This window comes from Arvicola amphibius, chromosome 12 (genome assembly GCF_903992535.2).
Source record: "Arvicola amphibius chromosome 12, mArvAmp1.2, whole genome shotgun sequence".
NCBI lineage: Eukaryota > Metazoa > Chordata > Mammalia > Rodentia > Cricetidae > Arvicola > Arvicola amphibius.
In genome coordinates, this window is record NC_052058.2 from 90,031,892 (window position 1) to 90,056,291 (window position 24,400).

A 24,400-nucleotide genomic window follows, 5' to 3' on the forward strand; every position below is an offset into this window, starting at 1 on the left:
TTGCTCTCCAGAACTTGGTGGTAGGTAAGATCCTATTACTGAAGATATCACACATTTGAGTCATACAAGGAACATGAAAAAGAAATCAACCTAGTTCTCATGTAGAAGCTTCATCCCTATTAGCTAGCCTTCATAATACTAGAAGCTGCTATACATGCAACAAGATGTGAAAGGTTCTCACCAGCTTTGAACCCTATTAGCTATAATAAGGTTTGGCCTGACAAGATATGCCCACTGGTTCAAAAGTGTTACAGGATTAACCAATCATTTTATGATTAGATTTGTATTAGCTAATTTTATGACAAATTGACAAAAGCTATAATTATCTGAAAGGAGGGAACCTCAATTGAGAAAATATCTCCATAAGTTTTGACTGTAGAGCATTTTCTTAATTAGTGATTGATTGATGGGGAAGAGCTTAACCCATTGTGGGTGTTGCCATCCATGGGCTGATGTGGGAGTCCCCTCTGTGTGCTGTGATTACCATTAATGAATAAAGAAAACTGCCTTGGGCTGTTGATAGGGCAGAACTTAGGTAGGCAGTAAAGACGGAACTGAATTCTGGGGGGAACAAGGCATAGTCAGGGAGACACTATGGAGCCACTCACTGCCAGAGTCAGACATGCCAGAACTTTGCTGGTAGGCCATGATCTTGTGGTGATGTACAAATTAATAGAAATGGGTTAAATTAAGATGTAAGAGTTAGCCAATAAGAAGCTAGAGCTAATGGGCCAAGCAGTGATTTTAATTAATACAGTTTCTGTGTGGTTATTTTGGGGCTAAGCTAGCCGGGTGGCCGGAACAAACAAGTGGCCCTCTCTTCCAACACTGGGCTGGTGATCCTGGATTGTATAAAAACGTAAGTGGCGCAAGCCATAATGAGGAGGTCAGTAAACAACATCCCCTGACCCCTAAGGCCTCCACATCAACTTCTGACTCCAGGTTCCAGCCCTGGGAGCTCCTGTCCTGATTTCTTTCTGAGCTAGACTACTATTTACTGCTCTAATTGGCAGTGTGAACACGAGAGAGTGGAGACTGAAAATGAGGCACACTAAAGTATCATGTAGTAGATAACTTCATTCAGAGGATCAGACAGTTTATACTAAAAGTCTGATCACAAGGAGAAGCTGCATGTGGGGGGCAACCAGCATATTGCAAGAACATGGTTTTCCTTCCTTTATCTCTTTTCTTTCTTTTCTCTTTGGCTTTTTGAGACAGAGTTTCTCTGTGAAACAGTCTTGGCTATCCTAGAACTCACTCTGTAGCCCAGGCTGGCCTCAGACTCACAGAGACCCACCTGCCTCTGCTTCCAGAGTGCTGGGCTTTAAAGTAGTGTTCCACTACTGCCCTGAAAAGAACATGGTTTTCTATTGAAGCATATAAACAAATAACAATAGCCAGGCATAATGAATAATCTGAGATAACCTCATATCTGGTACGTCTAGGAAGTTGATGAAAGCATGTTCCAAGGACAGCTTCGTGTTTTTGAAGAAACTGAACTCGCAAGACTTTTGTCTTTTCTTCTTGGAGTTTTCTCACAAGCATGCAAAATTCCCCACATATGACTCCATTCTTAGACCATGTTCCAACAGACTATGATGTGGAAGTATAAGCCGAGTAATCAGTTTCCCTCCCAACTTGTTTACGGTCATGGTGCTTGATCACAGAGACAGAAACCCTAAATAAGACAAGATCTAGGGCCTGCTCCATGAGATGGAGGCCATGGCTGGTGTTGTTAATAAGACCAAGAACCTGTAGCCAGATAGGTCTTAGGCTCTATGGAAGACCTTAATACTAGAATTCTGTTCTGTGAATATAGTATTTGAACAATTCCTAAAGCCTTTCCAATATATCCAGAAATCAGGATATCTTTCAGCCATCTTCAGAAAAGTTGCTTCTTGCAGTCGATGGCAATTAACATAGAGATGTTAACCTGGTCAGCATGCAGAGAAAGTACTCAGCCTGAAATGGGATATGCATATCCCCAAGGCTTAGGGTACTTCTCAGAAGAGAAAGATTGTAAGAGCCAAAAGTGGGGATAACTTAAAGGAAACTGTTTTCCAGAAACAACAGGGTAGTTGTCATGGTGACTGTGACAGCACACACAAGACCTGTCCATACACAAGCCAAACAAAATCAGAGAATGGAGGGTTGAAGGAGGGCACAAAGTGCCACCACCTGGCTGAGGAGCTTCGAAAAGGAGAGACAGTTTTCCCACATCAGTTCCTACCTTCTGCTTCCTGACTTAACTGCCATTAGTGATGCACTGTGACTTGGAGTTCTATAATGAAATAAACTCTTTCTTCCTCAAATTTGGATCAGTAAGTATTTTAGCACAGCAGCACAAAGCAGATGAGAGCCCTTGGGGTCATTTAGTATGTACAGTGGTAATAAAGGAATGAGGAGATGCAATAGTGATTACAAAATAGCTCCTACTCCACCCAGCCCAAGATCAAGCAAATTCAGGATGGAACAGGGAAGAGAAGCTAGGGCTAGCAGATTGAAGAAGGCTTGCGGCTACCTTTCTGGAGCCCACAGTACAAAAAAGATGCTCCCTTCTAGATACCTGGCCTGTCAGGTTTAGAGAGTTAATTGGAAGGAGGCATGCCAGATACATGTCTCAGCATAATGGAACTGACAAGAGCAGGGCAGGAGCTATGATCTAATCAAGTTGATGTAATGTGCCTTAGAAGGCTCCCCTGGCCTGCTGCTTAGGGGAAGTTAGGGAAATGCATAAATATCAGTTGCGTTTTGCTTAGCTAAGGTGTTTGGTGAGGATTTTATAATGGCTAGGGACATCCCCACATAGTCCTCCTGGCTGGTATTTTATGACACGGAGAAGTGGCGACAGCACACATTTGAATCCAATCAGAAGCCCTGGAACACACGCGTGATGGATGGCATATCCAATGACGGAATTTTATGTTGTCAGCTGTTTATATTCAGTTGGTGCTTAGGGATAAAGAAAGAAAAACAACTCAGCTATGATCCGAAATATTGGCCGGACTTCTTAAAAAAATGTCAGTCTTCTGGTGGAAAGAGAAAGGAAAGAGTGAAGAGATTAAAGAGACAGAATCATTAAATGATGGACAGTAAATGCTCACAAAATGGCTCCAATGCTCAGAAGATCACAATACAGTAATTATGGAGGGACCTGGGGACACTGAAGCCTCGCCCACTTTCAGCTACAGGTAGAGCATCACTTTTGCAGGGCTTGCATTTCTTTATTAACTCTGCCTATCTCAAGGAATATTCCTTCACCTAGGAATGCTTGCTGTGTATAAACATTGAAGGGAAAGAGGGATTCTGGCTGAAACATATACTCCAATGATTCTAAAATGAAAATATTTTATATATATATATATATATATATATATATATATATATGTATATACATATGGGAGGAGGATGTTGGAGGAGACGTGCAGTAAATGTAAATATTTCTGCTGTAATTTTATGTCAATTTGTATATGAAACTGTCCTTTCCCGATGATAGAGAAACAAGTGTCCATAGCAGCACAGAGCCCCATGTCTTGGAGAGAGAGATGGGTGTGGGTGGAGCACAGACCAGTCATTATCTGTTTCCCACCTGGAAGGTTCTCAAGGAGTGATTGCTACTTCAATTGAGACTGACAGAACCCTTCATCTCAATCCCAACCATCCCCCCTCTCTTCCCTTTTTCCCCCTCCTCTTCCTCCTCCCATGTAACAGTTCTCTTCCTTTACTCTATCTTAACCTTCTGAGCACAGACAGAAAATCTGTCAGAATAAATAATGCAGCCCCTCAAGTCTACTGCCTGTGAGGGCTGGAATCAGAAACCTCTGCGGAAATGTAAGACTCCAGAAAAAAATACCAAGTGGGGGGGCCTCACCGTAAGATCTTATTTTATTGTCTGTGCCTTTTTGCTTCCCACAGGTTTTTCTCTCATTCGTGACTCATCCATGTTGACCACCATGAAAGATTTATTCAGCTGTGTACATGGTCTAGCATCACAGGAGCCCTGTGGACGCTCAGATCTGGTGGGTTCTTTCTGGTCACTACACTGCTCCAGGCTCTCATTCCCCTTTGGTCCTTTCTTCCTTTATTTTCTTCCTCTTTGCTCCTCTGCCTCACCTTGTCCAACTCACTTGTCTCTTAGATTCTCTTCCTGATGATGAAGAGTCGCCGATTCTCACAGGAATTGGGATAGCTGTCAATCAACATATGCTCTCTCAGCATGCCTTGATTTTCCTCTTTAATGCCCACTCTGTGGAAATGGATTGGGATTTTCTGTATTCCCCACTGGACCACAACTTTCCCGAGGTGTAGACTCTGTGTCTCTATGTGGTAGATGCTGATGAAGAGTTGAATAGGGGGCACCCTTAGCTTATTCTTTCCATGTGCACCACGTGCCATCTGAGGTAATTTGCATGTGTCTATCCTGGCACTTAGGACAGCTTGTCTCAAAGAACAAACAAAAAAAAAGATATAAACAAAAGTACAGTAAAGACAAATATACAGAACTAAATAATACTAATATGATAAAATTAATATAGCCAAATTTATTATTCTTTGTGAAAATGTAATTAACCTAATATTATTCTCATTTATTTTTCAGGGTAACAAGTTGAAAAGGATGCTAAGATTTGGTGTTGAAATCTATACAAAAAAAATGAAAGTGCGAGGTGCCCACTATCAGCCATCATCATCCTGCAGGCTAACTGTCAGCTGGGAGGAGTCTCCATATTCCTTCCAGGAGTTGCCAACTCTGGAAACTGACATGATGCAGGACAGACATGTCGGACATGCGGGATGGAGGATAACCTTCATGTGCTCTCAATGCATGCTTAAAATTCAAAGCAAAAGCCTGGCCTTTTCTTCTTGGGCATGAAGCAGACATTTGAGATGAGATGTAAACTGTGGGGAATGAGGAATATAGATCGTGCACTCACGTTCAGAACTATTAACATACTGCAGTTTGACACTGGCGTTTTAATAATAGCCATCATAATTTTGAAATATCATCACCAGGAAGATCAGATGTTAGAGTTTGGAAAGAAATCATCATTTAGAATTTTTAAATCCATGTATTTTGGGGGAATGGAGAGCTGTCTCAAATATTAAGAGCACTTGTTCTTGCAGGGGATCCCGGTTTGGTTCTTAACTGTCTATAGAGTGGCTCACAACAATTTATTACTCCAGTTCCAGTGGATTTAATTCCCTTATCTTGCCTCCTTTGGCATGGCATGTGGTGCACAGACATATGTGCAGGAAAAACACACATACATATGAACTGAAAGTAAAAGAAACGAGTCTTCAAGACAATTGTATTTTCATTATTTAAAAAGCTTGCTTAAACAAAATTGTGTGTGTGTGTGTTTGCAGAAAGCTATGAGCAGTTAATGATATTTATACCATAATTGAACTTGATTCTTTAGTTTTGCGTTGAAATTTGTAATGGTGATTTTTGTTGTCTTTTTTAAGGCTGAGATATTCTATGTAGCTAGAGCGAGCCTAGACTTAATACTCAATATGTAACCCAGGCTACCTTCAAGCATGTTATCCGGCCTCAGTCTCCCAAGGACTGAGATCATATATGTATGCTACCAAGCATGGCTAAAAACACTACATAATAGTTAGATAATCTCAAATAAAGTCATCGCTGACATTTTAAAAGTAGTCATTTTGTCCCATTTTATAAATCAGTAAACTCTGTGGAGTGTCAGCCCCCTGTCAAGTTCACTTAGTGTAATAAGTAGAACACAGGTCAGAATCAAGACATCCTCTCTCATTGCCTTCTTGAATGTCAAGTACCACATTCAGCACAGTCTCGAAGTACCTGCTCTGTGGTTAAGTGTAATCATTTCATTATTGCGGTAATAGACACCAAGTTGTCAGGCTGCACTGTTAACTAACTGTGTGAATCGAGTCTCCCAGTACAGTGTTCAATGGCATGGATGTTTGTATATTCAAAGTTTTCTATGAAAGTTACAGATTCCAAGTTAAAGGTTAAACATACTGTGGTTTCAAAGTGACCATTCACAGATAGCTGTATCCAAAAAACAAACAACAAAGTCGCTGTCTCTAGAAATAAGTTGTTTCTTTGCATCTGAGTTATGTTTCTTTCTCTTTGGTGCTGGCCATGGAAGGCAGGTGCTCTTGTCTTCTGAGTGTTCTGTCTCTGAACCGCGCTGGCCCTCAGGCCTCAGTTACTTCACTTATACGTATTTCCTACACCATCACCGAGGAGATGAAGGTGATGTGGGCTAAGCATGGGGACATGTTAAGCAACACGAGGCAGTCTACAGCTATGAAGTGAGAGGCCGCCCAGATTGCCCTTGTGAAGGCACAGGTTGGTGGTGATAAAGCTTAGGGCTGCAGCTCAGGAGAGCATCACTTTATTGAAGATGATGAGGAACCACTGAGGATCAACTCATCTTTAACAGAGGCTAGAGCGAGTAGGTGAATTGCCACCACAAATGAACAGAAAGAGAGGGGAGATGCTTCAGGCGGTCGCCGTAGTGAGTCGCCATGCTTCTCCTCTCTGAGATGGATGCAGGTTAAGATCTCTCCTGGTAAGCCACCCCTCGTGGTGCTATATAAATTACTAAATATGGGTTAATCAAGATGTGAGTAAGAGGCTGAAATTAATGGGCCAGGCAGTATTTAAAAGAATACAGTTTCCGTGTAATTATTTTGGGTAAAGCTAGCCAGGTGGTGGGACACAGCCCTGCCACTCCTTTCTACAATGCGTGAAGGGGAGAATGGGGGGAGCTCGGAGGAATGGGATGCTTGGGATACAGGAAGGGTGGATATGAGAGCAGGGAAGCATATATCTTAATTCAGGGAGCCATCTGAGGGTTGTCATGAGACTTGACCCTAGAGGAGTTCCCAGGTTTCCAGGGAGACGCCCCCAGCTAGTTCCTTGGACAGCTGAGGAGAGGGAGCCTGAAAAGGCCAGATCCTATAGCCATACTGATGAATTTCTTGCATATCACCATAGAACCTCCACCTGGCGATAGATGAAGAAAATGACTGAGACCCACATTGGAGCACCGGACTGAGCTCCCAAGGTCCTGATGAGGAGCAGAAGGAGGGAGAACATGAGAAAGAAAGTCAGGACCGGGAGGGGTGCGTTCACCCATGGAGACGGTGGGACAGAACTAACGGGAGATCACCAAGACCAGTTGGAATGGGACTGATGGAACACGCGACCAAACTGGACTCTCTGAATGTGGCCAACAGCGGGGGCTGATTGAGAAGCAAAGGACAATGGCTCTGGGCTCTGATTGTTCTTCATGGACGGGCTCTGTGGGAGCCTTCTCAGCTTGGTCGATCACCTTCCTGGACCTGGGGGGAGTTGGGAGGACCTTGGTCTTAACATAGAGTAGGGAACCCTGATGGCTCTTTGGCCTGAAGAGGGAGGGAGGGGGGTATGGGTGGAGGGGAGGGGAGGGAAGGGGGAGGAAGAGGGGAGGAGATGGAAATTTTTAAATATAAAAAAATAAACCAAAAAAAAAAAAAAGAAATCAGTGAAATAGAGATGGTGAGACACTGGTCCGTGTCTAGTGTGTGCTCAGGGATGATGATGATAGAAGCAGGATCCCAGCCTGTGGGAAGTGTCTAGTGTGTGCTCAGGGATGATGATGATCGAAGCAGGATCCCAGCCTGTGGGAAGTGCCCCAAACTCCCCCGTGACAAGCATTTCCCTCTTCCTGTCCATGTAGCCTAGACACAGCATCAAAGAGGACTGGGATTGCTTTCCCTCATGGAGCTTGCTAAAGCTGGCAGCTCTGAATAATTACAATGGTATGCTTAGGAGGGAGCAGCCCATTGAAAGTTGGAATCCCAAACCCAGCCAACTGTGTAGCCTTCAGCGCACTCAATTGCAGAGAGGGGTGGCTTCCCCAGATCATAGCAGCTCACTACAGTAGCAACCAGGCAGATGGGAGAGTACGCAGATGCTTGCCTTTGAATTGGGCTGAATTTCAAGTATTGGATCTGCAGCTAACAGCATCATCGTGGATTAGTTATTTTTCTTCTGTGTCATTCACTATTTTTACCAATAAAGAAAGGAGCTAAACATGCCTTGGTCTGAGCGTTAAGTGAAATTACACACACACACACACACACACACACACACACACACACACACACACACACACACAATGGGCAGGGCAGGAGACAAAGTTTCTGATTTAAAAGACATGCTAAAACTCATCATCGAGGTTTTTCTGGAACTGAATTCTTATTTTGCCTCTCATGTGTTCTTGTACCCAGTGAAATGGAAACCAAGTATGTTCATACTGATTCCTGAGAAAAATAAGCATTTTGTGTGTGTGGGGGGGGGGGAGCAATGTATGTATGGGGATGAGAGAAAGGGCCAGAAGGGGACAGAGGGCAGGTAGAGAGGAATACAGAGACCACTCTGGAAGCTGAGAGAATTAGGATATTGTCACTCTGTGTTGCTAAAGCCTGGTGGCAATCCTGTGTGGGCCAAAGACAGCTTGGCCCAGAGAAAGAAGAAAAGGGCTTGGCTGATGAGGAAGCCATGTGCACTGAGAGTGTTTTATATCCTTTTTTGGTTGAGCCTTTCTTGTTATACACTACATTATGTAGCTTTTATTAGGCAAGTACTGCTTTATAGAAACATTCAAAAATTTCTTTTCGCGAGATACCTGTCAATATTCTATGGAGGGAGGACGGGCTGGAGAACAGTCCGCAAGGTTTCCTTTAGAGGGCTGCAAATCACACGGTTATGAGTTAGACAGATATTTACAAGTCGGCCCAGACAGAGCAGAGTAATCTATAAACGCTATTCAAGTGATTTACCGAAGGACTGTTCTAGAACATTCACGGTGTCTGGAAATGGATTTAATTTATTCTCAGGCCCGCACATTTGCATTATTCACTACAAGCCATTTACAGGGAAATGTGGCGCCCTTAAACTAAAGTGTCTCCGGTGGGCCTGGCACAGTTGTAACTGTCTAATAAACGCGTCCATCCCCACTGACTGTGTGTGCCGATGCAAATCCTCGCTCGCCATTCTGCAAGCACTTTATTCTATGGGTTTGAGGGAACCGTTGGAGGCATATGGCTTGCAGACCGCGCCCTAAATGATGAAGAGCCTCTGTGGAGGAGAATCTGCTTTCCTTGCTGGGATTTTGCAGAAACATGAAGAGGAAGCCACGCTTTATTCCAGATCCTATTCTGTGGATTTTCAGCTGTAGCTCCATGACCTGATTCAAATTTTGAGGCTTTCCTAACAAGCTGGAGGTTCTGAAAATCTGGCACAACCTTACCATCAAACACATGTGCATTTGGCTGGCGCTCGAAATAACAAATAAATCACGTTCTGGGATTTTGTGTATTGTCATAAAACTGTTCATCGGTGCTCATCAGGAAGTAAAGGGTACTAGGAAAGAGAACAAACAGTTTTGAGAGAAGACTGGAGAGAGAGCTGACTGGTACCCTGTCCAGGCCTGGGTGCTGACTACTTGGTCTTCAGCTGGTGGTACTGTTGGTGAAGGCTGAGGGATGCTGGGAGATGGAAGCTCACTAGAGGAAGTCAATCACTGGAGACAGGCCTGAGGTTTCCAAAGCCAGTCCCACTTCCTGTCTACTTAGAACCCTGACTAGCAGAGACCGTGTGATTGCTTCCCAATGCTATGACTCCCCTGACATGGTGGATTGAATCCCCTCAGAAATATAGAGCAAACGAAATCCTTCCACCTTCGGATGAGAAAGAACTGACACACTCAGGGAAAAGAGGGCAAGGGAGTGAGAGATGGATTAGGCTGTGGAGGGAGTTCCCAGCTGAAGCACCAGTAGATTTTATGTTTATTGTTTACATATCTCAGGAACCCTAAATAACCTTGCTTTAGATGTGGTTTTGAACTTTTGTTCCTTCTGCTTGAGCAGGCATCATAGCCATATGCTGTCACAACAGGCTGCCATTCTAGTGGTTTGTATTTTAACAGTAAACAATGTAAGTTCAACTAGATTAAATTAGAAGCAACAAAACTGTAAGTCCTTTGCAATCTCCCCAGGCTATCCTGTGTGGAATATGTTTCCTCTCTACACACTTGAACAACTGAGATTCTCCCAAAAGAAATCACATGAGAAACCAGCCGCTTTACTTAATATCCTTTTTCTTGGGAGTACCTCCGGTTGCTGACTAAACAATCTTTGTCTCTTGGACATTGGTTCACTTTTTTTTCCTCATGTAAAGTCTTCAGGGACCTACAAGCTGGTTTTTCATGGCACCATGAATCATCCTGCAGTGCAAACTGCACAGCAGACTACCTTCCAAAGAAAAGCACAAGTTCCTTTGCTCACTGAACCTTTTGTGTTGGCGATTCTGAAATCTAGCTCAGAAAGCCAGTGTCTGCTATCTGGCCTGATGGACCCGGGAGCCAAGACATCCTAACTCAGGTATGCATGGCTTTGATAATACAGGGGGAGCCTATGATTCTTATTTTCATTATAACATGGGTTGTATTGAACAGTCTATTTCTATAGTCAGTTCATTTGGCAACAGTCATTTGTTTTGGTTTGTTTGTTTGTAAATTACAATAATGTACTGGTATACTATTTCCCATGAGTAAGGAACTCGGGATACTAGAAGTGCTAGTAGAAAAATGTTATTTCTCAGTCAAATATCACAAAGCAGCTTCTGAAATATGTATGAGACCAGTGAATAGTGGTTACTGCCCTAGCAGCCTAATATGTGCGGTGAAGCATTTAGTATCCTGTGAATGATACGTAGTTATTTTGTTTCATTATCTCATGCGAAACTTTTGAAAGTAATTAGAAGTGTACAATAATGTAAGAGAGTGTCTGATCAATCCACTCCTTGATGAAGAAGAAATGGGAAAGGATAGTGAAGAGAATTGGGAGCAGGAGCAGAAGTATAAACCAGGCTCAATGCTATAATTATAGCATTCAAGAAGTTGAAATGGGATTTCCTGACTCTGAGGCCAGCCTCGCCTATCTACTAAATTCTAGGCTAGCCTGGGCAACAGGAGATTCTATCAAAAAGGAAACAATAAAGCCAAATATAGCTTTCACATGCTCACATTAGCATTAGCACCACTGCTAGCACCACTCTTGCATTAATTCAATCTGTGCATTGGTTAATTTGATTGAAGTAATTTTACTTCAGTGTATGATAAACTTGAGACACAGATATGATTGCTTGATGTTTGATCAGAGGACGCTTTAGCCATAATTATAACACTTTCATTTCAGAAACAGTCTAAATGAAGTATAATTGAAAACTTTTAATAGAAAGTTTTACAAAGCTTACTGATGATTTCAAAGCACATTACTTCTTTATATTGAGAACATGGAAATAATTCCTTAATCTTCCATTCAAGGCTTTGCTTATCCGCCCCAATATTAGTGATTCCTGTTGCTCATTAAGAACTGCACTATAAACAGGTGAGACAATCCTAGCCCGCCTCTGGGATACACTATCGGGTGCCATGCCTTTGCCTGTGGTAATTTTCTGTGTGTCCTCCATCCTTGTAAGGGAATGCCTTCTGACAGGCATCTTTTGGTCTCTCTGATTTAGAATATTTTATTGTCTTCTTAACTCACTAACCTGTTGAGCCACCTGTCTGATCCTGCATACACTTCTTTTTCTTCAGTAAGAAAACAATTCTTTAAGGATGAGAGAGTAATGTGTAACACTGATCTCAGAGGTACAAAACAGCATATTAGTTCCACAAAGCAATTCCCAAAACAATTCAAATAGCTAAAAATGAGGTCACTCTCTGTTCAAAAACTCTAACAATATCTTTGAAAGTCAAGGCTCAACACAGTAAATGTGGAATTGGACATTCTGAGACTGATAGTTGTAGACACTGGACCCTATGCAGAAGTTGACTCAGAACTGCCTAAACAAGACAACTAAATTGCAGGAAACTAGGAATTACTCATGTGTGTCTCCCCGTTCCTACCCCTTTGGGAAAATATTTATCTCTTAGTGCCTAGAATGGTGACTTAGTTGTCCCTATGCTAAAAATGTGAAGGACTTTGGGCCAAGGTGTCCTGATAGTACTGCCTATGGGAAGATACAGGGAGAATGGAAAGATTTTGAGAGACAGAAATACGATGAGGATGCATCGGTCCATGTGTTTGTAGCCACAGACAGTCATGGTGAAATCAACAGGTAAACAAGAAATACAACAAGAGGGGGGGTAGGTTTTCAAGGCCATGTGCATGTTAACATTGTGAGCTATCCTAAGGGAATGAGTACTTCTCAACCACTGGAAAGACTGTCCCACAGAAAGAATAATTTTTACAGTAGTAAATCTAGAGCAACAGTGATATATAAGGTTAGTATTTTAAAATTAATTGAACGCCTCACAATATGAGGCAACAATGAGAAAATGAAAATAGCTATACAATTTCACCTGAAGCAATATCAACAACATGCAAACACGGTAATAAATTAAGAGATACACGACCTCCCTAGTGGAAGCTGCAGAGCACTGCTAAACGGCATCAAAGCCCTTGACAATAGGGCTCCACAGCATGCTCAGGGCTTGGGTAGCTATTTATAAGATAGTCGTCCTGTCAAAATTGATGCATAGACTCCGTGTACTATCCATTAAAACTCAATAAATTTGTTATAAGAAATTGCCACTTCGGTTCTAAAAGTTTCTCTGAAATATTGATAGATAAAAGTTATGATACACTTGAAGAATTAAAAAAATAACGATGATTCCTATTATTGGCTTTTGAGACACTCTAAACCTTCAGGAATTAAGGCAGTGTCATACTTGTGTGTGCACAGATGACTAATCAATTGTTCGATTAGGAACAGACTATTCGTAAGTACTCAGTTGATGATCCCTGAAGGCAACAATGTAATTTGAAGATCCTGTCAAATGCGCTAGAGAAAATGGCTGTTTGAGAATGGGGAGTAATGAGCCTATAGAAGATGCTATGCTCGGATCCTTGCCAGAGTCTTTGGATGTTTTCATGGCACTGGGCATCGTTTGTGCTTCTCTGCCTGACTTATTGCTGCTGACACATGCCCAGGTCTGTCCAGTGATTGCCACAGAAACTCAACCTACTTTTAAGAAGACTGAAAAGCACACAAAAGATTTCCCAGCCAGCCAGGCACAGCCATAACCAGTAAAGTGCTACAGTGGAAGACAGAAGTGACCTTTCCCTGGAAGGGGCGTTTCTGTGATGTAATGATGCTGCTGGTCAAGGTCAGTCTAGGCCATCATCTGAAATTTTGATTTATTTTCATTGTGTTCTTGTTTCTGTTGGACATTGTGAACATTTCCTTTATAAATAATTTTCAATGGCTTGTTGGCTCAAGATCTCCTCTTTTAAGTACTTAACTAGTACCACAGTAAAATCAGCACACATGCACACACACAGACACACACACACAGACACACACACACACACACACACACACACACACTGCACACATACATAAACACAAATGAATACATGACCTGAACCACAGATCTAAATGTGACAACTCATCTTACAGAACCTAAAGAAGAAATATGGACGATTGTTTTTATGACTTTGGATTAGGAAAACATTTCTCCAGACACATTTTATATTTTCTATAAAGTAAAATAATACATTTGGCATCAGTAGAACTAACATTATCTAACAAAACTAAACATCATGAAGAAAGTGAGAGATTGTAAAGCTTGGGGAATTTTAGCAGCACACTTTGTCTGACATAGCATTCACACCCACAATGTCTATGGAATTTCTTTAATCAGCAAAAAATAAGCTATTAAAATAAATTACACAACAATCACTTTTAAAATAAGGTATTTAATGCTGTTTGAAGATTTCTAATAATAAATGTGTACCTACCCTTTAACAAGGCTATCCCACTCTCTAAATATGGGCTAATGAGTAATGACTGCACAGTTTTTGACTACTACAGTATACTCACAGTAACTACTCTTGTGTTCATGTCCCTTAACTAGAAATAACACAGATGTCCTTCAGCGAGGAACACTTGAAGAAACGGTGCAATGTTCTGCACTCAAGCACCCAAAAGGCAATCTATATACCTTCCAACAACACTCATAAGTCTCATAAACACTACAGTAAGCCAAAGAAGCAAATCATAAAAGAACTGTGTGATCCCTTTCATGTAAACTGAAAGACACAATGTTAACCAATGAAATCAACATAAAAGAGTACATGAAGTTGCAGGAAGTTGAAAGCAGGCAAATTTCATGGGTGTCATAGAAGGAAGAATAATGTCTAGGTGTGGATGAGAAATCGGGTGTGCAAACTGAAAAGTTACACCAAAGATGCTCTAGTGAGAAGAAACTGACTTACATTTTTAAGTATTTGATAGTTAATAAGGTAAATATAAAAGTAAAAACATTTTCAAAAGCATAAAAAGTTCCTAGGATTGGGATCTAAAATCTGTATATAAAACCATAAACCTTAGCATAATCAATAACAGAAAAAAAAGAAGCTGGATAAAGATGCATTCCATAGTGGGAGCTGTGATTTCAAAATTAAAGTCATGGTCTCCAAATACACTAAAGCATTTGACCTGGGAATTTGTCACAGTCAAGTAAACATATATTCAAGGCATCATTCCAGCTTGTTTAGAGTAGGGTTTCAAAAACACTATGTGGATGATAATGAGTATCTCACCCCTATGCACAAAAATTGTCTAGAAGAAACAGAGAACAGATAAATATTTTCTGAACAAATCAGCAAATATGAATTATTATGTAAAATAGAGGGTGCAAATATAACCTATGTTTCTAATTAAAGGTTACATTCATAGAGATAGGAAGTATGAGGGAGAAAAGAAACACTTTACAGTATGGTATTAATTAATTAATAATTCCTAATTTTGTTCTTAATTTAAGGTCTGTAACATTTGTATGCAGAGAAATATGTGTGTGCAATATATATATTCTATATTTTTATGAGAATGAAGTTAATCATTACTGAATTAAATCAGTTAAGAACACAATACAGTTTCCTTAAAAGAAAGAAAACATAAAGAAAAATGTGTGGAGATACAGAAAAACGCACAGATAGGAAAAGGAAGGAAATGACACTATTTATCAGATGAGTCCAAGTGAAAGTTCTGACATAAAAACTAGCAACTGAACATTACAGAAGCCAGCACTTGTGAGATTCATTGTGTTAAATAGCGAGGTACCAACATATAGAGGGGAACTATCAGAACAGCAGGAAGACTGGAAACATAGCTGTGATGACATTCTCCCGCAGACAGCTGGCGTCTATAACTTTTCAATAGGCTAATGGCATGTAATGACTCAAGGATATTGAAAAATATAATAAATGGAACTGAAATTTTTCAGTATACATGTGCCCTCACAAAACAATAATTTTGGCCAGTAACTGTGAAGCCTTAACAAATCTGAATCAAGCAGCAATCGCCTATGGAAACATCAATTTTATATATATATATATATATATATATATATATATATATATATTCAATAAACAGTGTTATATATATACATATATATAACAAAATTACTAAATTAATGCTCAAGCAATTATAACTTTATTGACATTTTAAAACTGACCTATATTTGTAAGGTTGCTCAGGAAAGAAGGGCATTTGTGACTTAGAGAGCTTTGTGACAGTAGTGACAGTTGCAGCACCAAGTGTCAGATTACTGGTCAGAATCAGGCCTGACTTATCAACTGGGCTGCCATGCTCAATGACTGTCACAGGTCAATGAAAGTCCTCGAAGGTCTTCATCACTACAAAATACAGCAAAGGCATTTAAAAGCACCGCATCCTGGTTAGAAGATGCATGCCTTGAAACCCAAGGACAGTGGGACAAACGTAAGAAAAAACTCAATGCATTAGCAAACCAGAATTTCAAAATTAGAATCAGTGAAGACTAAGCCACTGAAACAAAATCTAGACAAAACTACACAAGTATGAGAAACAAGGATAAGAATCCAGTGAGGAAAAGGGAAAGATGATATCCATATACATATACAGAAAACTTTTCCAGGAGATCTTATCCCTGTATCAGAAATGACTCTACATATAAAGCTCAGAGAGCCATTCCAGTCCTGTCTAGACTGATCGGCTTGAGAGTAGGTAAGGAAGGGACTCCAATCCCCAGCTGAAGCCGCTGGGTTTCACAGCCCCTGAAGCCTCACCTTCTCCGAGCTCCACTCACTGTCTCAAGTATGCAGAAATGCAGGTTACTATAGAGCGCCAACGTGCTGTTTTCAGAACATCAATGCCCAGAAGGAGAATGTAAATCACTTCACTTAAACACACCACAAAAGTGCTCCATTTCGATTATGCAATTCAGATACTAAAATAACTTTCAGAAAACTAAATGTTCTATTTTAAAATGCAATGAGCTCTCAGTGAAGGGACTGTCTTTTAAAGCCCTTGCTATACGTACGAACCTTGTGAAACAGCGTCAAAAGGCGTCAGTTTACACACACTTACACAGATCCTTATTGCAGCTCATGCTCAGTATTCATTCAAGAAAAGTCTAAACTCTGTGCCAGCTGGAGAGAGAGAGAGAGAGAGAGAGAGAGAGAGAGAGAGAGAGAGAGAGAGAGAGAGAGAGAGAGAGGGAGAGAGGGAGAGGGAGGGAGGGAGGGAGGGGGGAGGGAGGGAGGGAGGAAAGAAGAGAGAGACAGAGAGAAAGATCAGCAAACAGAGAGGAAAGAAAGAAGGAGAAAATCGTGAGCATATACCACTTCTCTGTATTCCAAGTTAATGATATTGAGAATAAAAGAGATCAGACTGTGTTAAGAGAAAATTATAGCTGTCATATTAATTTTAAAACCAGGGGTTGCTATAAAATGTTTTTATTTGGTTCTTGTTTTCCTGCTCCAATGCATAAAGTGAGTAAGGACTCTCCCTCCGTGACTCTCGAAACCAACCTGGTTCAAAAGTGATATTAGGCCTCAGGGCACTGGGGTAAAACACACCTTCACAAACCCCAGAGTGATAAACTGTCATCTTTGGCTGAATGCCAATTGCAGGTTAGCAGAACCCAGAATCCACAGTTGAGATGATGGGAAATCACCAGCACTCCCCTCTGGCTCTCGATGAGTCAAAGGAAAACAATGGACAGCCCGAGGATCTTGGTCTTTATACATGTACTCCAGAGACCAACACCTCTTGTTAAAGACAGTCAGGAGAGGTTGAGAAAGTGCTTGGAGCACTAGACATTGAGGCAAATTGCTTCCCGAAACAAAACACGGCTTGCAGAAGTGGTGCTAAGTGCCATTCATTGCGATGAAACCTCAGGGCTCAAAGACTTCCCCCTAAGTCATGCCAGAGCGATGTGAATATGTCATAAATGGATCAGTTCTCAGGAAATGGGCATCCCTTTCTCCTTGTCTTCTAAGCAGAGTCTGCCTGAAGGAACAATGGCGATGTTCTGTACCAGCTTTCACTAGAGGATGGCACAGTTATGCAGAGAGAGAGAGGGGAAGGGTAAAAGGAGGTGCACTATGCCGTGTATTAAGTCAGTGATAAAATTCAGATTCCATTACACGTAAGGGCATTGCAGTTTCTTTTCGAACCTTCCCCTGTGACACTCGTCAGTCCTGGTGACAGTACATGGACCTCAGGCTTTGATTATGAGTCTTCATCTGAACTACTCTTTGGTGAGCATATGTGCTGGGAGCCATGTGACTTCTTCAGGGGACAAGGCCTGAGAACAGCATGAATAAGTTCTCCTTTCAGCAAGGCCTGAGAGAATTAACCCATTTTTGGCAAGGTCAATGGATAGTCTACTGTATATTTCTGAGCATGATCCCAGGAGCAAATGTGTTACCTGCTCTCTTTGTTTTCCTTATACAAATTGTTGCTGCCTGCCTTTAGTTTCATCTTAGAGTCTTAGAGAAAATGGCTATTGCATTAGGAAAACTTTCCCCTGATGATTCTCCTCTGAGTGAGCCAAAGGGGACGTTGTTGAAAATATACAGTGGATCTGACTCCGCTCTTAAAGTCTTTGCTGTTTCAAGTGTGACCATGAATTCAGGATTCCAACGCACCTTGTAACAAGTCTGAAAGAGTCACAGTAGTTCAGAACATTACATATTTGCATAATTGTCCTGGAGAGAATGATTCTAACCACAGGAGCCTAAGAGTCATGCAAATGAAGAGATGATATCAAGACTTAATGGGAACAGTCTAAGAACAGGGAACGAAGTAGAATCAAAGAAATCCACAATGCCCTCAGTTCTATACCTGTGCCAATACTGTAGGGGCCAGCACCATAGGAAGCTGAAAGGAACGGGACGTGAGAACAAGGAATAAGCAGTGCCAACTACTAAGAGAAGCCTTTTAGTTATGTAGTTTACAGGATGGTAGGAAGAAAGCTGGTATATCCCCTACACGAGACAGAGTAGTATAAGATAAAGTAGTGATTCAGCCTTCACTGAGTTGACTGGGAGAGTTTAGATTTGATTAGAGCTAAAATTCTCTTTCACTTTGCATAATGATGTAATGGCAAACGTTGCCATCTGAGCACACTGTCCTACCTGCAGCTGTGCCTAGTTGGAAAACTTCCTTTGTTGCCTGCTATTCTGCCTATGCTTCTAATATTAAGACTACAAATCAAGTAGGTGATGATTACCAGTGAGGAAGTTGAGGGATGGAAAGGGAGGAGATAAGAGAACAAACTGGCAATTATTGTAATTATTATTAAAAATTAAAGAAACAAATATAATTGTAAAACTGTTCACACAAACTATTAAAACCATTTAGATAAAAATGACTCAGGTTTTCTGGGGCCACTTGTTTGAAAAAGGTGGTCAGACTTTTCTTTGTTTCTCTGATTTCATACATCCATCCCAGGTCGTTGGGACCCTTAAAAGCAAGGCTCTCAGCACATCTGGCTCCATCTGACTGAGGAAAGGGGACTCCCCGATATGTGCCTTCATCAGTCCTGCTTTGGCACCCAGCTAGAGGGGAATCAGGCAACGTTCACTCAGGTTTGCTAAACCCAAGACACAGTTCTCAAGGAAGTTTCCAGTCTTGCTTCTGCAGAAAGTGATTCAGGTTGATAATCATCACCAAGACCTTTGCTTTCACATGTCAATAATTATTTCTTAAGAGATTCTTTGGAAAGCTTCCAAGAGCAGTCAGCCATAAATAGGAAAATCTGTATTATCTCATAGTTAAAACTTCTGCAGAGATTGGTAGTAAAAATAAATATATCTATACCTAAATAGTGCATTGTATTCAAATATATAAGATAGACAAAAATCAGACATTTATATACCAGTTTTAAAAATATGGGATTAAAAGAATATTCAGTAGGGATATAGGATCAGAGGAAACAAGAAAAATGAATTAGCTAAAAGGGAAAATGTGTAATAAAAAAGGCTAAGTATAAGCATATGCATTGTTTGACTATAGAAACTTAAAAAGGCATATTTTTATTTTTAAGAGATAAAATACTTTTCTCCCTTATCAAGTAAATGTCACAAGGCAACAGATAGAGAGAATCACAGGAAACCACAACTGATCAAGCCACAGTGAACAAGCGACTATGTGGTGCCCAGCCCCAGCAGATACACCTACAATACAACTCCTGTACCAAGGCTCACAGATAATAATGAAAGAATGGGTGGAAAGATTTCCAAGAGCCAGAGTGACAAGGACTTTTGTTGTAAGATTTAGTGTCCTATAAATGTCAGAAGAAGTCTCACTGACATGACTACCTAAATAAAACCCGTGCAAGGGCAGGGGTGGAGGGTAGAAATGGAAAAGGAGAAAATATTGTAATTATATTAAATTTCAAAAAAATAAAAAATAGTTTTAAATATTTTAAAAAGAAAAACGTAGGCAAAATAATGATGCTAAAATACGTTTCAAAAGTCAACACTATTGGTTGGGAAAGTTCTATTAACAATCAAGTAGGCATCTTTTTCAAATTAAAGCATTGCAGAAAAGTGAGCAAGTTGGAATAAAGAATAAAGGATACAGTCATGTCATGGCAACCAAGTCTCCCAAGCATATGAAATTGTAAAACCTGTGTATCCCATTTTCTTCAGTGTCTGCATTGGACTGCTTTTGTTTTCTTCACCCCATGGTCAGCCTCCAGTTCTTCCTCCCACCATGCTCCCAATGCCCCCCACCACGATTTCTAATGCATTCCATTATCCCTCTAACTGATTTGCAATGAGCAAGGTGGTTAGTAGCCTAGTGATTAGTGTCCAATGCCTTATTTGGGGGACTTTGATTAAATAGAACAAGTCATATTTCTGGAAAAGAATCTTTTATTTTATTTTATTTTTGTAAGACTGAATAGGAATTTACTTGTGTGGAGGAAGAGATATTTCCTACATAATTTAAATGTATCCTATGGTAGGCCTCCAGTTTCCCACCCATGCTGCAATCAATATAAAGGATGAACTATAGGCTTCTGTTCTATTTCTCTTCTTCTATCAATGCTATATTATAAACACCCTCATCTTATACATGCCATTTCTATCCTAAATGTCCTGCAGCAATAGCTGCCATTGTCCTTGTGTTCTGAAAAGAATCCTGGAATTCAGAAGTTTAATTACCATGCCATCATCATACTTGAAGACACATAAAGGTCATTTATATATTGGTAGGATAGAAAAAGAAATAAGAATAAGTTCTTTATATATTTTGGAGATCAGACCTTTGTCTGATGCGGGGTTGGTGAAGATCTTCTCCCATTCAGTAGGGTGCCTTTTTAAAAGAACTCAAGAAACTGGACATGAAAATTCTAATTAACCCAATTAAAAAATGGGTTACTGAACTGAAAAGAGAATTCTCATCAGATGAAGTTCAAATGGCCAAAAGACACTTAAGGTCATGTTCAACCTCCTTAGCGATCAGGGAAGTGCAAATCAAAACAACTGTGAGATATCATCTTACAACTGTCAGAATGGCTAAAATCAAAAAACCAATGGTAGCCTATGCTGGAGAGGATGTGGAGTAAGGAGAACACTCATCCATTGCTGGTGGAAATGCTAACTTGTACAACCACTTTGGAAATCAGTGTGGCAGTTTCTCAGGAAATTGGGAATCAATCTACCTCAGGATCCAGCAATACCACCCTTGGGAATATACCCAAGAGATGCCCTATCATACTACAGAAGCATTTGTTCAACTACGTTCATAGCAGCATTATTTGTAATAGCAAGAACCTGGAAACAACCCAGGTGCCACTCAATGGAAGAATGGATAAAGTGTGAAATATATATATACATTAGAGTACTACTCAGCAGTAAAAAATAATGACATTTTGAATTTTGCATGCAAATGGATGGTGTAGTGGGAAGCGGCGGGGCTGCGTCCCCGCCGCCCAGTCGCCGGCTAGCTTTACACCCGAAATAATTACACGGAAGCTGTATTTTTTTAAACACTGCCTGGCCCATTATCTGTAGCCTCTTATTGGCTAATTTTCACATCTTTCTTAACCCATATTTAGTCTGTGTAGCACCACGAGGTGTGGCTTACCAGGAGAGATCTTAACCTGTGTCCATCTCGGAGAAGAGAAGCATGGAGACTCACTATGGCGAATGCCTGAAGCGTCTCCCCCACTCTACTTCCTTGTTCCCACAATTTTGTTCTGTCTACTCCACCTACCTAATTTTCTCTTAAAGGGCCAAGGCAGTTTTCTTTATTAATTAACCAATGAAAGAAACATAGACAGATAACTCTCCTCCATCAGGATGGAATAGAAAACACTATCCTGAGTGAAAGAACCCAGACCCAAAAAGATGAATATGGTATGTACTCAGTCATTTGTGGACTCTAGCCATAAACAAAGGACATTAAGCCTATAGTTCACAAGCCCAGAGAAGCCAAATAACAAGGTGAACCCAAAGAAAATCATATATAGTTCCTCCTGGAAAATGGAAGCAAACAAGATTGCTGTGCAAAAGCTGGGTGCATGAGGGTGGTAGTAGGAATGGGGGTGTGGTTGGAGTAAGGGGCGAGGAGGAGAGAGAAGGGAGAAAGGAAAGACTGAAGAGAGCTTGGGGGAGTGGGAGGGTAGAGATGGAGGAAGGACAGATATAGGAGCAGGAAAGAAGATATCTACATTAAGAGAGACATTTTAGGGTTGGCAAGAGACTTGGTGCTAGAGGGGATCCCAGATGTCCACGGGGATGTCCCCAGCTAGGTCCTTGGGCAGCAGAGCAGAGGGTGCCTGAACTGGCCTTGCCCTACTATCACACTGATAATTATCTCGAATATCACCATAGAATCTTTGTCTGGCGACTGATGGAGATAGAGACAGGGACCCTCATCAGAGCACTGGACTGAGCTCCCAAGGTCCAGTTGAAAAGCAGAAGGAGGAAGATGAGCAAGGAAGTCTGGACAGTGAGCGGTTGGTCCACCCACTGAGACAGTGTGCCTGTTCTAATGGGAGCTCACCAAATCCAGCTGGACAGGGATTGAATGAGCATGCAATGAAACCAGGCTCTCTGAATGTGGCTGACAATGGGGGCTGACTGAGAAGTCATTGATAAAGGTACTGGGACTTGTTTCTACTGCATGTGCTGGCTTTTTGGGACCCTAGTTTATTTGGATGCAAAGCTTCCTAGGCCTGGATGTATGGGGGAGGGCCTTAGACTTCCTACAGGGCAGGGTTCCCTGCCTTCTCTTAAGAAGGGTGAGTGGGGGAGCGGGAGGGGAATGGGAGGAGGGGAGAAAGTGTAAATTTTTTAATGGAAATAATAATAATAATAATAAATAAATAAGAATAAGGAAGTTGTTCCATGAATGTATGATGCATTGCTATTAAAAGAGAATTTGATAAGATAACAGTGAACAGACCTGTTAAAGCAACATGTGGTATGGGGGGTGATTATGAAATAATGGTTTCCTCTTCCTCAGGAAATATGTATTAAAGTGTTAAAAAAACTTTAGGCACAATGATCTGGCTTCCTGTCTTTATATGCTCCTCTCCATCGTCAGCCTGATTAGCTCCAAGGATGCTGGGGTACTATGCGAAGACCCCACAACGTGATAGAACCATGTAATATACTTAGATATGGGGAAGTAATCGACTGTGAGTCCTGATCACCATTCCCATTCGGATTCCGTTTACTGTGAGGTTAGCATGGATGAGGTGGATGGACGAAGGCACCGGCCCAGTGACCAGGGCATCACCAAGCATCCAACTTAACACTGCTATTCGGAAAGAGTGTTACATACATTCATCACAGTGAGGGCCGCATGAGACTGCTAAAGTTATTACTGCTGTTGTGGGGCTATTATTACTATCATTATGTAACACTACAGAAGCGTTGGTAGGAACGGCCTTCTCATTTCACACTGACAAGTGAGCAATTGTCTATATCATCTTTAAGACGCATGAATGGAGGCTAAAGTATTTTCTCCATCTCCACTCTAAACCCTCGAAAAACAGAATGACTACACTCGGAAAACCTTAAAAACAATAGCTTTCCCGAGGAATCAAATGCAGACTGCCATGCCAGACAAACATCCGAACTGTTCCTGCAGCAATGACTTTAGCCCAGTCACCAAATGCTTTGACCCAAGAGCAAGCTATTCATAGCAAGATGCCTGGAACTTACTGGCATCTTCTGTCAGGAAATTAGAACAAATGAGGAAGGTCATAACTTCTACATTTACTTTAACTTCCTCAGGCTGCTCATTCTTCTGTATGTAGAAAAATAAAGACCATGTTAATGCCCATCTTAATGCAGGAAATACACATCCTGTCATAGAAAAGTTATGCAGAGTTAAAACACTTTGCTGTTAAAATAAATACTACATTTTAAAGAAAGAACATTGTTCAGTCTAACTAGGTCTTTATTCTCCCAAAATTAAGTGAGTTAATGGTATAAAGACAAAAGCTCTGGCTTTCTCAGGTGCAAGAAGATTCTTGTTATCTCAGCATTTGTTAAATGGAGAACTTTGTTCCAACTCCCAGCCGAACAGTCACCTATAGCAAGTAGAACTTAAGCAGGCAGACTTTTGATGTGACTAGAGATAGCAGTCCTGTGCCCTCAAATGTAAACTTTCAGTATATTTAAGTTGTGCACAAATAGACAATGAAGAGCCACTAAATGGAGTGTCTTACTGGTGAGCCATCTCGGTATTGCACTGCCTTCAGAGTCGCTCAGCAGATAAAAATGATACATATCAGAACTCACTGAGGTTACAATAATTAATGGGGAATCAATAATTAGTAAATGCAAATGTGAGTTATTAGCTCATTTCAAAGATACTTTCCATCGTAACAGCAAGATTTCTCTAATTTTTCCATACTTCCCACAAGTAGGATAATTTAATGTGATGTATCCAAGTTCTTTCTTTGCAATGTTTGGAACTCATCCTTGTTTTCCTTTCCTTATCTCCAAACAAGCTAAAAAATATCAAAATTTACCATATGGAAGTACTGTTTCATTTATGCTATTTAGT

The 24,400-nt window shown here is 40.9% G+C and overlaps 1 protein-coding gene across 1 annotated transcript in view; it reads right to left on the reverse strand.

Moving 5' to 3' along the window:
- Nucleotides 1-24,400, reverse strand: part of Thsd7b (thrombospondin type 1 domain containing 7B) — a 705,347-nt gene that overhangs the window by 56,035 nt on the left and 624,912 nt on the right. The gene's annotated exons all lie outside the window — the stretch shown is intronic.